Source organism: Bos indicus x Bos taurus, chromosome 4 (assembly GCF_003369695.1).
Source record: "Bos indicus x Bos taurus breed Angus x Brahman F1 hybrid chromosome 4, Bos_hybrid_MaternalHap_v2.0, whole genome shotgun sequence".
NCBI classification, from domain to species: Eukaryota; Metazoa; Chordata; class Mammalia; order Artiodactyla; family Bovidae; genus Bos; species Bos indicus x Bos taurus.
The window spans coordinates 36,928,178-36,943,293 of NC_040079.1; the positions used below are offsets into that span (position 1 = coordinate 36,928,178).

A 15,116-nucleotide genomic window follows, 5' to 3' on the forward strand; every position below is an offset into this window, starting at 1 on the left:
ACAAAAGTGGGATAAAACTAGTGGTCGGCTTCGAATCCCTGGCTCTGGCACTAAGTGAACATGGATACTGAAGATTAGATTCTTAAAGGTACAAAATTGATAACAAAATACCAAAAAGCAAAGATTAAAAATCTAGAGTAGAGGTTTGACTCTCAAAAATACAATATTAAAAATACAAAACAAAATCAATCACAAAAATTATAAAAAGTATATATGTGAAATTTGCTTTAAAAATAGGGTCTTTTTTTGCAAGGTAATAATAGGTTATAAAAATGAAAATTAAAGGAGTAATAAAGAACTTTTTAAAAATTTAAAATGATAATACTGAAGATATATCTAGGAATTTCTCTGGAGCTGTTGTGGGCAGTGTGGGGTCAATTTAGTTTCAGATAGTTCCTTGTTCCAGCTTATACTTCTTCTCAAGGTCTATAAGCCCCTTCAAATGCTTAGTTAATGTTAACTACAGGGTTTTAATCTGTTGCACTTGTCACTTCCAGAACATTTCCTCTTCTTTGTTAATTTTGGCTTCCTCTGTTTGCAAGTCTCTTTAGTGTCTAATTTCTGCCCTCACAAAAGGGGGCAAAGGTAGTCACTTAAGACTCACTTGTTCAGTTATGTTGTGGGGCAGAAGGAACACTGCAAACAAATATCACTGGCATGTGTGGGGAGTGCTCACAGTGTATGGTCCACACTGGGTTTGCCCCAGCTCACAGCAGCATGTGCTTTCTATATCTACACTGCTCAGACTCCAGGTTGCTCTGCAGTGGTACTGTCCAAAGCAGGCCCTGCATTTTGTGCACTTCCCAGTTCTAAGATGCTCACATTCATGTTCTCGGGCACTCCTCATGGGGCACAGACTAAGTGGGGCGTGCGTTTTATGCCCTTCCCAGCTCAGGCAACCAGGTGCTTGGCAAGCGCACGGTCCCAGGTGGACCGTGTGTCTTAATCACCTCCCCAATCCTGGCTGTTCAGTTTCCCAGGAGGCCACGAGAGCACTGTCTCAGGTGTGCCTTGTGTCTCCCCTAGGGATCTCATCTCAGGCTGCGACCCTCCTGGCAGATGTCAGCCATCCAGGATCCCAGGAAGATGTGGTTAGCAACTGGGAGCCTGCTCACAGTTTGGTGGAGGATGCCAGTCTCTGGGGCTGAGATTGCCCCTTGCCTGCCATCTCTGGCTGTCGCATGCATGCCTCTCTGCCTCCAGTGCGGGGGAGGGCCCTGTATGCAGCCAGCTAGCTCTCCTTTGGTTTTCTTTCAATCCTTTGTTCTGTGAGCAGGCCAGGCTACACGTTAGGTTAGAACCTTTTGCAGGAAAGTTCTCTCTCGCCTCTCTGTTCATCCCCTGGTGGTGGACATGAGTGTCTGGGCTACTTCTCCACTAGGAGTTGCAGTTAGGCACATATTCTGTGGGTTTCCACACCACACCCCCACATCCCCACCCCCGGTTATGTTGCCCTCTGAGATACCAAAACTCCCCACAGACCTACCAGTGAGAGGGTTTCCTGCTGTTTAGAAACTTCTCCTCCTTCATGACTCCCTTCCCAGGATGGGACTCCATCCCTAATTCTTTTGTCTCTCTTTTTGTCTTTTATATTTTGTCCTACCTCCTTTCAAAGAGAATGGGCTACAGTACTGGGTGCTTAGTGTCCTCTGCCAGTGTTCAGAAGTTGTTTTGTGGAAGTTGCTTAGCATCCAAATGACCTTTTGATGAATTTGTGGGGGAGAAAGTGGTCTCCCTGTCCTATTACTCCACCATCTTGGGACCACCCCCTCTACAAATATATCTTAAAAATACCAGCCACCTCAAGTAGAAAATACAGTTAGGGGTCTCCCTATCTTTGTATTATACTGCATTGAATTTATAGAAAACAAATAACTCGATAAAAGTTTTAGTGACAATAAATTCTTGAAGGACATAAAAGTAAAACCTGAAATAAAATAGAACTTCAGAGTTAAATAAAAACCATTTTGTAATCTAGATGCATAGTTTAAGAATTTATTTTTACAGATGAAAAGGCTAATTTCAGTCATTATGTATTACCTATTATAGAATCATATTTTATGTTATAGTACTAGAGACTCTATGAGACATTAAAATATAAAACACCACTATTCAAAAAGCTGTCCTTCCAGAGATAAGATGTATTCATATAACCCCTCAAAAATGATTAAATAACTGACACTATTTGACTATGATATGATAGTGTATTGCTGTGAGATGATGTCTCAGTTTAACTTTTTAAGTCATGCATTCACATCCTTGAAGTATTGATAGGCCCTCTCCCTCAACACACTGCCCAGAATGCCAAAGCCCTTCCATCACTGCTTATCTCTCCTGAAGTCTGTCTCCACCTTCTCTTGGGAAAATAAGCCCTCTTCATGACAGCTTCTGCTTTTCGCAACTCAGAGATCTTACAGCAATATTTGGATCAGGCAGGGTGACAATACAGAACATGTTCTACCCGGAGCACTAACTTCTAAAGTGGGAAAAAAATTTTTTTTCTTCCACCTTTTTTGTGCCTTTCTTTTTAAATTTCCTGTAATTGACAACTGCTAGCTACATATTACTATAAATTTATAGTTAATACTCCTCTAAAAAAAGCTTGAGTTTATAAGTTGAATTCATTTAAAAAATTTTTATTTTCTAATGAACATCAAAAAATAAGGCTCCTGTTATAGAATCGCTTACGTATATGTTATTTAACTTTAATTCTTACAACAGATCTTGTTGTAGATGAAATTGAGGCTTAGCTTTAGAGACCTAATCTTGGTTTCAGAGCTCAAAAATGGAAGGACATGCATTCAAACCCAGTCTCTCAGTGGAAAACCTCAGATCGCTTCTACCTCTCATTGTCAGGGTTTAGGCTTTTATCCTGTTATGCTGAAGGCCAGGACCCAAATACTCATGGTGAGGCTGGAAGGTGACTTTCTCTGTGGCCTCCCATGAATGGTTATGTGCAAGCAGGTACCATGAAAGAATGACAACATAAAATACAAATATATTTAGAACAATATAGGCTGGGGTTCTTAGGAAAGAATAAAGTTGACAGCTCTCAATACATCTGTGAGTTTATAGCTAACAAATAACAAAGAGGCCGCTAGGCTTTTTTTTAAACTGGAGTATAAGTAGCCGAATACTGAACACCTGAAAGCAGTAGGAAATGATTAATCTCACCTACCAGTGGTTCCTCAGGCTTAAAATAGCCCCCAAGTAAGTTTCAACTCCTAAGGGAAGAAAACATTTGCTGCCTACGATATAACAAAGTAGTCAAAGTTCATAATGTAAATTTTATTAGAAAATAAATTGATGTATTATTCATATATTGAATACTTGCTTGAAATTTTTCTATATATCTGAATAATATTAACTACAATTAGAAAAGTTAACATTTGATATGCATTAGAATTTACTAGACTTTAGTTAAAACTTCCAGTATGATTTTGAGAGAAAAAGAGTATTCTCATACAATGTATAAACTATAATATATTCAAAGGAACAGAATATTGCATTATGAAGTCTAGAGGTTATTTTCATATTTTTCCCCAAAGAAGTAGCAAAATTCCCAGAATTAATTTTGGAAAAAATAGGTGTCTTCTTTCAGTCAGTTAACTGATATTTTTAAGTGTATTATAAGCTATGAGGAGAACTATGTACTAGCATACCCATTTTTTATTGTGCTTTTAGCAATCTAAAAAAAAATGTTATTGGAGTGTAGTTGATTTACAATGTAGTGTTAGTTTCAGGTGTATAGCAAAGTTAATCAGCTATGCATATTCATATATCCACTCTTTTTTTAAGATTCTTTTCCCATAGACACCATTACAGAGTATTGAGTAGATTCCCTGTGCTATACAGTAGGTCATTATTAGTTATTAATTTTATATATAATAGTGTATGTCAATCCCAATGTTTCAATTTATCCCTTCCTCCCTCCACCTGCTTACCCCCATGTTTGTGATTTTCTACATCTGTAACTATTTCTGCTTTATAGATAAGGTCATTTGTACCCTTTTATTGGATTCCACATATAAGTGATACCATATGATATTTGCCTTCATCTGACTTACTTCACTCAGTATGATAATCTCCATATCCATTCATGTTGCTGCAAAAGGTATTATTTCCTTCTTTTTATGGCTGAATAATATTCCACTGTATATATGTACCACATCTTCTTTAGTCAATCATCTATCAGTGGACATTTAGATTGCTTTCATCTCCTGGCCATTGTAAATAGTGCTACAAGAATATTGGGGTGCATGTATCCTTTTTAATTATGCTTTTCTCCAGGTATATGCTCAGAAATGGAATTGCTGGATAATATGGTACCTCTATTCTTAGTTGTTTAAGGAACCTCCACTATGTTCTCCATAGTGACTGTGCCAGTTAGCATTCCAACCAATAGGCATAGGAGGGTTCCCTTTTCTTCATACCCTATCCAGTATTTATTGTTTGTAGATTTTTGACGATGGCCATTCCAACTATTTAGATCATAGAAACAGCAAGAGCATTCCAGAAAAACATCTGTTTCACTGACTACACTAAAGCCTTTGACTGTGTGGATCACAACAAACTGTGGAAAATTCCTAAAGAGATGGGAATGCCAGACCACCTTACCTGCCTCCTGAGAAATCTGTATGCAGGTCAAGAAGCAACAGTTAGAACCGGACATGGAACAACAAACTGGTTCCAACCTGGGAAAGGAGTATGCCAAAGCTGTATATTGTCACCCTGTTTATTTAACTTGTATGCAGATTACATCATGTGAAATTCTGGAGTGGATGAAGCACAAGCTGCAATCAAGATTGCCAGGAGAAATATAAATAACCTTAGATATGCAGATGACACCATCCTTATGACAGAAAGCAAAGAAGAACTAAAGAGCCTCTTGATGAAAGTGAAAGAGGAGAGAGAAAAAGCTGGATTAAAACTCAACATTCAAAAAACAAAGATCATGGCATCTGGTCCCATCACTTCATGGCAAATAGATGGAGAAACAATGGAAACAGTGACAGACTTTTTCTTGGTCTCCAAAATTACTTCATATGGTGACTGCAGCCATGAATTTAAAAGACACTTGCTCCTTGAAAGAAAAGTTATGACCTAGACAGCATATTAAAAAGCAGAGACATTACTTTGCTGACAAAGTTCCATCTAGTCAAAGTTATGTTTTTTCCAGTAGTCATGTTTGGACATGAGAAGTGAATCATAAAGAAAGCTGAGCACGGAAGAATTGAGCTTTTGAAGTGTGGTGTTGGAGAAGACTCTTGAGAGTCCTCTGGACAGCAAGGAGATCAAACCAGTCAATCCTAAAGGAAATCAGTCCTGAATATTCATTGGAAATACTGATGCTGAAGCTCCAATATTTTTGCCACCTGATGTGAAAGGCTGACTCATTAGAAAAGACCCTGATGCTGAGAAAGATTGAAGGCAGGAGGAGAAGGGGACAACAGAGGACAAGATGGTTGGGTGGCATCATGCACTCAATGGATATTGGTTTGAACAAGCTCCAGGAGCTGGTGATGGACAGGAAAGCCTGGCATGCTGCAGTCCATGGGGTTGCAAAGAGTCAACTGAACTATACTGATTCTGACCAGTGTGAGGTGATACCTCATTGTAGTTTTGATTTGTATTTCTCTAATAATTAGTGATTTTTTAGCATATTTGGGGGATACCTCTTTTCTTATACTTTGCAGATGATTCATTTTTTAAATGAAAAGTTTATGTCAACCCTCTGTCAAATCTATTGGAACCATTTTTCCAACAACATTTGCTCACTTCATGTATCTGCATCACATTTAGGTAATTCTCACAATATTTCAAGCTTTTTCATTATCATTTTACTCATTATGGTGACCTGTGATCAGTGGTCTTTGATGTACTGAAGGCTCAGATGATGGTTAGCATTTTTTTTAGCAATAAATTATTTTTTAAATTAAGGTACATACATTTTTTTAGACATAATGCTATTGTACTCTTCATAGAGTAAAGTATAAATTTAATTTTTTCTATACTGGGAAATTAAGTTGTGTGATTTGCTTAATTGCAATATTTGCTTTGTTGAGGTGGTCTGAAACTGAATCCCCAATATCTCTGAGGTGTTCCTGTGTGTAAATTAAACTTAAATTAGTTTGAAAGATAAAATTACATTTCCTGCAAAAGAGGATGAATCATCAGTTTTATTTGCAAAACTCATATGCCACCTATTGTTTAGAAAAATAAATACATCTTTGTCAGAATTCTATTCTGACTAAGGATATTATGTTAGTAACAATTGTATGTCTGTGGAGAAATGTGAATATTGTACATATTGAACAGAGCCCAACTCTTGAAGTGTATAGAATAGTTAGAGGTTTCAAGGACATAAAAAGTTCAGTGAATCAAATTTATATGAGATAAGAAGAGATCTTGATTCCTTAAGAAATAAACAATGATTCCTTAAGTACTCATACCTTCAAAATAGTGCATTTTGCCCTAGGAATTATTTTTATATGTATATATTTTAATTAAACTTTTAATTTGCAGATCATCATCATTCATAAAAAATAATGCAGTTGTAAAAAATAATAGAGAGGTCTTATTTATCCTGTACTCTGGTTTCCCACATGAAAACTATACTTTAATAACCAAGATATTGATATCAGCAAGGTATAAAACATTTTCATCATCACAGATACCTTATGTAGAATATAAAAATGTGACTATAAAAATCCACACCCACTTTCTTCACATGCCCCCAGTATCTCCTTAACTTCTTGCAACCTGTTCTTTATTTGTATAAGTTTGTATTTAAAGAATGTTATATAAATGGAATCATACAGTATGCAATCTTGGAGGACTGGCTTTTTCAGTCAGCATAATTCTCTGGAAATTCACCCAGATTGTAGTATATACATATGTCAACAGTTCATTCTGTTTTACCACTGAATAGTATCCCTTGATATGGATGTATCACAATTTATTTAACCATTCACCCTACCCCTTGAAGGACACCTAGGTTGTTCCCAGTTTGGAGCTATCACAAATAAAGCTGTATGAACATTTGTGTACAGATTTTGGTGTGAACATAAGTTTCAACTTCTCTGGGATAAATGCCCAGGAGTGCTATTGCTGGTTTGTATAGTAGTTACATGTTTAGTATTTAAGGAAACAACTAAGTTATTTTCCAGAATGGCTCTTCCATTCTACATTCCCAGTAGCAATGTATGAGTGATCCAATTTCTCTGTATCCTAACCAGCGCTTGACATTGACTGTTTTTTATTTTAGCCATTCGGATACATGTGTAATGGTATCTCATTGTAGTTTAAATTTGCATTTCCCTAACACTTTTCACTTTCATGCATTGAAGAAGGAAATGGCAACCCACTCCAGTGATCTTGCCTGGAGAATCCCAGGGATTCTGCCGTCTATGGGGTCACACAGAGTCGGACACGACTGAAGTGACTTAGCAGCAGCAGCAGCAACAATGTTGAAAATATTTTCATGTGTTTACTTCCCATCTGTATCTCCTCTTTAGTGAGTTTTTTTTTTTTTTTCATGTATTTCATCCTTTTTCTGACTGAATTGCTTTTCTTAAAAAAAAACTGTAGAGATATAGGAGTTCTATATAAATTCTAGATACAATAGTGTTTTGTCAGATATGAAGTTTGTAAATATTTTCCTCCAGATTGTAGCTTACTTTAGTCCTAAACAGAGATTAAAGAAGAGTCTTACACAGAGCAAAAGTTTGAAACTTTTATGAAGTCTAATTTATCAATTTTTCCTTTTATATACCATGCTTGTGGTGTCAGGTCTAAGAATTCTATCTAGTCCTAGAGAACAAAGTTTTTCTCCTCTTTTTTTTTTTCTCCTAAAATGTTTATGCTTTACATCTTATATTTAATCCATTACCTATTTTTTAGTTTATTTTCATATAAAGTGTGAAACTTAAAGCAGTATTTATTTTTTTGCCTATGGATGTCCAGTTGCTCCAGTACCATTTTTTTAAAAGGTTATCCATTGCATTGCTTTTACAACTTTGTCAAAAGTCAACCATATTCGTGTGGGTCTATATTTCTGTTCTCTCTTCTCTTCCATTGCTCTGTATTTCTCTCTCTCCATCAGTACCACAGATTCTTGATTACTGTAGCTATATAAAAAGTCCTTAAATCAGGTGGACTGATTCTTCACATTTTATTCTTCTGGAAAAATTGTTTTAGCTATTCTACTTCCTTTGCCTTTCCATATAAATTTTAGAATCTTGTCTATACCTATAAAAAAACCTCACTTGGATACTGCTTAGATTGCACTAAACCTGCATCTACTTCAAGAGAACTTTCATTTTTACTGTGTTGAGTCTTTCCATCTATAAACATATTACATCTTTTCATTTATTGAGATTTTGCCACAGAATACCTCTGATTAATTTCCTTCTCTCTCTCTCTAGATACTCTACATAGAATCCTGTCTTACAAAACTAAGCAGTATTTAGATTGTCCACTAGATGGCAAACAATTTTATGAAGAGATAGACAACAGAAAACAGATTTTATAAAATTATCTTTATTGTTGTTGTTCAGTCACTGTCTTGTCGGACTCTTTGTGAACCCATGGACTGCAGCACACCAGGCTCCCCTGTCCTTCACTATCTCCTGGTGTTTGCTCAGATTCATGTCCATCGTGTTGATTATGCTATTTAACCATCTCATCCTCTCCTGCCGCCTTCTCCTTTTGCTTTCAGTCTTTCCCAGCATCAAGGTCTTTTCCAGTGAGTTGGCTCTTTGCATCACCTGGCCAAAGTGTTGGAACTTTAGCTTTAGCATCAGTCCTTTCAATGAATATTCAGGGTTGATTTCCTTTAAAATTATATATCTTATTATAAACAAAAGACAGAGTTTCTGTGTCTTAAAAATGAAGTAAGTACAAAATAAAATATCCTAAAACCACCTAAAATTTTTATCCAGGAAAAAAATCCTTCCAAATTCCTATTCCCTTATAATTATTTATGAATCAGAAACAAACAAAAATAAATAGAATGGTTATATAAAGGAAATGTTTCCCAGTCATGGGGACTAAGCAATAAGTTCATAATTATTAATCTTTGAAGTAGTAATAAATAAAATAGAAATGTACATGAGCCCCGCTATGAGTAAAATTGTCTAGATTTTAAAACACTAGAATTACTTTATAAGTAAAAACTTTGCATACAGGGGAAATATCAATGATCATAAGAGAAAATATTCAAATAACAATAGTTCAGTGAAGGATTAATATATTATTAGAGGTAGAGTCAATTACTACAAAGAATCACTGACATAAGATCCATTGAAACAAATTAAAAGTATCTGCATACTCTGCATATGTGCAATACAGTGACAAATAATCAGTCAGTGGTCTTCATATTTCAGATATTCATGCAAATCAATAAACAAGTGGGAATGCATCAAATGAAAAATCTTCTGCACAGCAAAAGAAATGATCGACAAAATGAATGGGACAATATATTTATAAATCATATATCTGATGAGTTAACAGATGAAGAACTTATCCAACTCAACAGTAAAAAACCTAACAACCTGAGTAAAAAATGGGCACAGGAACTGAATAGACAGTTTTTCAAAGAACATGTCAATGGCCATCAGGTACATGAGGAGAGGCCTTATATCATTAAGAATCAGGAAAATGCAGATCAAAATGAGATATCACTTCACAACTGTTAGAATGGCTATCATCAAAAAGTAGTTCTCCACAAGATTGGACCCAAAGCAAATACACAGGTTCATACAGGGAGGCAGGAGAGTCAGATGTGAGATATAAGCAGAGGACAGATTAATTCGATTTCTGGCAGTCAGGAACCAAGAAACGTGGGCAGCACCTGAAAGGTAGAAAGACAAGGGAACAGATTCTCCGCTCAAACCTCCAGGAAGGAGTACATTCTGTTACCTTGCTTTTAGCCTCGTGAAATCCATCTGGACTTCGGACCTCCAGAACTGTAGGACAAAAAAAAAAAAATCTGTGGTGTTTTAAGCCACTGTGTTTGTGGTAATTTGCTGCAACAATAAGAAATTAATACAACTCCTTAGAAAAGAAATATCCGGTATTTATTTTAAAGCGAGATGGTAATTACCTAAACCTGAGTAAGATTCACCTGTATCTCAGAAAAGATTGCAAGATAAAAGCATTCATCTGACGTTACACATAGTGGAAATTCCTTGTAACTGGTAAAATAATTGCTTGTGGAGAAAGGCCTAGACCACTAGGGGTAAAGAACCCGCCCCCAATGCAGGAGACGTAAAAGACACAGGTTTGATCCCTGGGTTGACATGATCCCTTGAAAGAGGAGGGCATGACAACCCACTCCAGTACTCTAGCCTGGAGAATCCCATGGACAGAGGAGCCTGGCAGGCTGCAGTCCAAGGGTTACACAGAGTCAAACACGACTGAAGCAACTTAGCATGCAACACACACCTAGTTGGATAAGCACATTGCTATTGTAGTTCAGTCACTAAGTCGTGTCCGACTCTGTGCGACCCCATGGACTGCCGCACACCAGGCTCCTCTGTCCTCCACTATCTCCCAGAGTTTGCTCAAATTCATGCCCATTAAGTTGATGATGCCATCCAACCATCTCATCCTCTGCCACTCGCTTCTCCTTGTGCCTTCAGTCTTTCCTAGGGATATACACTGTGGAAGTAACAAGTCTTTTCCAAGTTTCACTGGCAAGAAAAAAATAATCCTGTGTAATAAAAGAGATCAATGAGGGGATGCAAGACTGAGCTTCTATGGGACAATTGGGGGAGATGGGATGTGGAATCCAGGAATAGGACACAGAGTACATGTCCTGGGGCCTGTGTGAATGAAACGCCAGGAGCTACATGTTATGACCCTCTCCCTATGGTTTATTAGTCAACTTTTTTCTGGGATAATAAACAATCCCAAAGTCCCAGTGGCCTGAAAAATGAACAGTTATTTCTCACTTCTGAATGTTGGCTGTGGCCCTACTGGGCCTACCTGGGTTCCCGGCATCAGCTAGGCTTTAGTGCAGATCTGCACTGTGTCTCATGCTGGGACCCAGGCTGAAGAGGTAACTGCTATCTAATCATGATGTTCTGATGGAGGATGATAAGAGTGAAAGAGGGTGATGGGCTTCTGCAAGAAAAAGGCAACCTGTCATTCCCATCCATGGAAGTCACATGGTCAAACCAAGTCAGTTTGAAAGGAAATAGGGTCAGGGAGAAAGAGTGGATATTTGCTGAACAATATTACAATCTACTATTGCTTGTTTAGTTGCTAAATTGTGTCCAACTCTTTTTGCAACCCCATGGACTATATTCCACCAGGCTCCTCTGTCCATGGAATTTCCCAAGCAAGAATACTGAAGTACTGAAGTATGTCTCTAGGGATCCTGACCCAGAATCAAATGTGAGTCTCCTGCATTGGTAGGCGGATTCTTTACCACTGAGCCACCAGGGAAGCTCTACAATCTACTACATAATATGCTATAGAACTATAGTCGAAGTAGGAAAATAATGAAAAATCTGATATCACATGAAATTTGGTGAAAGCCAGAGTATATAGTGAGTTTTATATTAAGGTCTGCACAGAACTGGAAAAGTAAGCCCAGGAAAATATGAAAACCAGCAGCAGGAGGAAAAAAAAAAAAGCGGTTACAGCTTTATTTATTAAACCCAAAGTAAAAGGAAAGTATTTACCAGTCAGGAAGATGAACAAAACCAGCAAAAGAGTCTAAAAAGAACTGAACACAAAAGTAGGACAAACGCCAGGCGAACCAGTTGTCCTGCAAGACAATACAGTATTTCAAATACTATTGATAAGGAAGTAAGAGACTTGGCTGAGATGCCTACCAGGTAAGACTGAGAACTGACCACTGAATAAAGTCATGCTGAGGTTATTCATGACCTTGTAAAGAAATTCAAAGCAGTGGTACAGGATAAAAGTCAGATAAATTAGATAACTCTGATTTTATTAAAAGAGGAGGTAAACGTATCCATAAGTTAACACAAATCCTCTAACCATAGTGATGAAACATGACATTTTACACACTCAATGACCTGAAAACTCCCCACGAGATTTAAGGGTGGCACATATAGAACACATTTTCTGTTATTAATGTCAAATACATAACTTCTTCATTTCTTTATAAAATTAGTTTTGTTTTTTGCAGTAAGTGGTTGCTGATGAGCTTTTTGAAGATCCTCTATAACTCAAAAAAAAAGTTTTTTCATAGGATATCTACATTAAAAAGTTTTGTTCTTTCAGAGTCTTAAAATCTTAACAACTACTCTTCTGAAACATTGCCTCTACTCTTTTTCTATTAGTACGTTAGGAACATGGAAAATCTTAGTGGCTAGGGACAAGATGTGCCACAGGGACAAACTGTAGGTCAGGGAGAGGGTGGAGTAAGCAGTGGAGATTAAGGCAAATGCCCTCAGATATCCAGAAGAGCCTTTCTAAAGGGAAGAAGCTGAAAGTTGGGGGTGTGACCCTTTGCCAATGGTTACCAGACCTCTCTGCTGTGGGAAACATGGAGTGACAAGCACTGAGGGGCCCAGACAAGTCATGATTCTGGTTCGAGGACCCAGTGGCCCCAGCTTCCCCACCGTGCTGCCCTTCAGTCACTCTGATCACCTGAGTTCTCTGTCCCGCATGTTCACATCATGCTTCTTGAGCTGAAGACACTCCTTCATCTTCTCTAAATCCCCAACTGAGGCAGCTCTGCGAAGTTTCTTTAAATTCTTATCTCGAAGGGTGTAGCCTGATTGGGCAAGGAGACCAATACTGGCCCATCTGCCTACAAGCAGGGGTGAGCAGGAACAGCGGGGCTCATCCTTACTTCTTGGTAAGGTAAAAAGCTTCTTCATGGCGGTGCAGGAGGCAGCCCTTCAGTGGGACCAGGAAGTCCTGGAACTCCTAACTGCCCCACCTACCTCTCGGCCCTGAGCCTCTGGCTTGCAGACCCCTCTGGCCAGATCCTCCCCCACAACGCTGGAGTCAAAGCGACCAGAGCTCTGAAGTGTGTCCCAGGCAGGAAGTGCACCAAAGACCAGAACTAGACTGGGCAGCTTTTCTCAGTTGCCTAGCAACACGCAGGGCCTTGGCACCCAGTGTTCCCCAAATCCAGATTCTTCCCCCAAGATCTTAGATTAACTGAAACACTCTCAGTCTTCTTATTAGATCGAGAGCCTTTGGGTAGAAATCTACCAACTTCCTTACAAATAATCCTTTTCCTTGAAAGATAGACCTAATGGCTTGAACTCTTACAAACCAAGATTTACTTTCTAACTGGTGGAGATGAACCTCCTCCAGAGACCTTGCCTCCAGCCTACACCCTGCCTCTCTAACATGATTCACATGATACAACTAGCCTTTAATAATAACTGAAATCCCTTCCTAATATCAATTTCAAACATACGTTTGAACACCACCTCTCATTTCAACTCACTCATCACAAAACTCCAAAAATCCTTCTAATTCTTTACACCCACAGTCCCATTAATTCTGCCACCTTTCAGTGACCTTGACCACCCCACTATGTGTTCTCACTTCCCTGCATAACTAGATTAAATTCCACAGTTAATGATTATCACTCCCATGCATACACCTACAATAAGTTTGCCCCTATTCCTTTTCTTACTTGTCTGCCTAAATCATAGACCTGCTGCTGCTGCTAAGTCGCTTCAGTCGTGTCCGACTCTGTTCGACCCCATAGACGGCAGCCCACCAGGCTCCCCCGTCCCTGGGATTCTCCAGGCAAGACTGGAGTGAGTTGCCATTTCCTTCTCCAATGCATAAAAGTGAAAGTGAAGTCGCTCAGTCGTTTCCAACTCCTAGAGACCCCATGGACTGCAGCCTACCAGGCTCCTCTGTCCATGGGATTTTCCAGGCAAGAGTACTGGAGTGGGGTGCCATTGCCTTCTCCGAATCATAGACCTAGTTACATTTAAAACTCCCATCTAGGGACTTCCTTGGTGGTCCAGTGGCTAAGACTCTGCATTCCCAATGAAAGGAGCTGAGGCTGGACACCTGGTCATGTAATTAAATCCTGCCTGCTGCAACTAAAGATCCCACATGCTGCAACAATAAATAAATACATAAATACATAAATTTAATGTCAAATAAATACATAAATACATGCATAAATAAATAGTAAAATTCTTATCTAAATTTGTCTAGCCCTGAGTCACTGGATATGACTAAAGGAAAATACACAGTTGTGATGTCTTTTCTCATTTTCAGTTCATGAAAACCCTGAAATGAATTTCACTTGAAATGGATTATGCTGCTGCTGCTGCTGCTGCTAAGTCGCTTCAGTCATGTCCAACTCTGTGCGACCCCATGGACTGCAGCCTACCAGGCTTCTCCATCCATGGGATTCTCCAGGCAAGAACACTGGAGTGGGTTGCCATTTCCTTCTCCAATGCATGAAAGTGGAAGGTGAAAGTGAAGTCGCTCAGTCGTTTCCAACTCCTAGAGACCCCATGGACTGCAGCCTACCAGGCTCCTCTGTCCATGGGATTTTCCAGGCAACAGTACTGGAGTGGGTTGCCATTGACTTCTCCAAAATGGATTATACTTCCCAGCAATTCTTAGGTATTTCCCTCATCCATTCATACTTACACTTTCCTTGAATATTTCATATCTTCTCTGTCTTCAAACTTCTTGATTGATGACCTGGCTTTTGATTCACTGAGAAAAGAATCAGAAAAGCAATTCTATCGGCTACCAGGACATCTCTCCACTGTGCTGTGTTGCTCAGTCCTGTCTGACTCTTTGTGATGCTGTGAACTGTGGTCCGCCAGGCTCTTTTGTCCATGGAATTATCCTGGCAAGAATACTGGAGTGGATTGCCATTTCCTACTCTAGGGGATCTTCCTGACTCAGGGATCAAACCCGTGTCTCCTAGGGTTCCTGCATTGGCAGGCAGATTCTTATCCCACTGAGTCACCTGGGAAGCCCATCTACTTATCTACACCTTGCCAAAAAAATATTTTACCTTCTCTTCTATTCATATGCTAATATGTCCATGTTTCTAGCAAAGGCCAGCACTTCTCCTATTTTCTAGAACCCCATCTTCTGTATTGCTTCATCAACCTTTCCCCTGCTTTCTCATGTCTTTA

General features: G+C 38.8%; 1 long non-coding RNA gene across 1 annotated transcript; it reads right to left on the minus strand.

The window, feature by feature from the left end:
* Positions 1 to 9,233: 9,233 nt before the first annotated feature.
* On the minus strand, positions 9,234 to 14,821 carry LOC113891290. Its single transcript, XR_003510714.1, has 2 exons — positions 14,617 to 14,821; positions 9,234 to 9,968 (listed from the first exon to the last, which is right to left on the minus strand). It is a non-coding gene; the product is annotated as an uncharacterized LOC113891290 (long non-coding RNA).
* Positions 14,822 to 15,116: the final 295 nt, after the last annotated feature.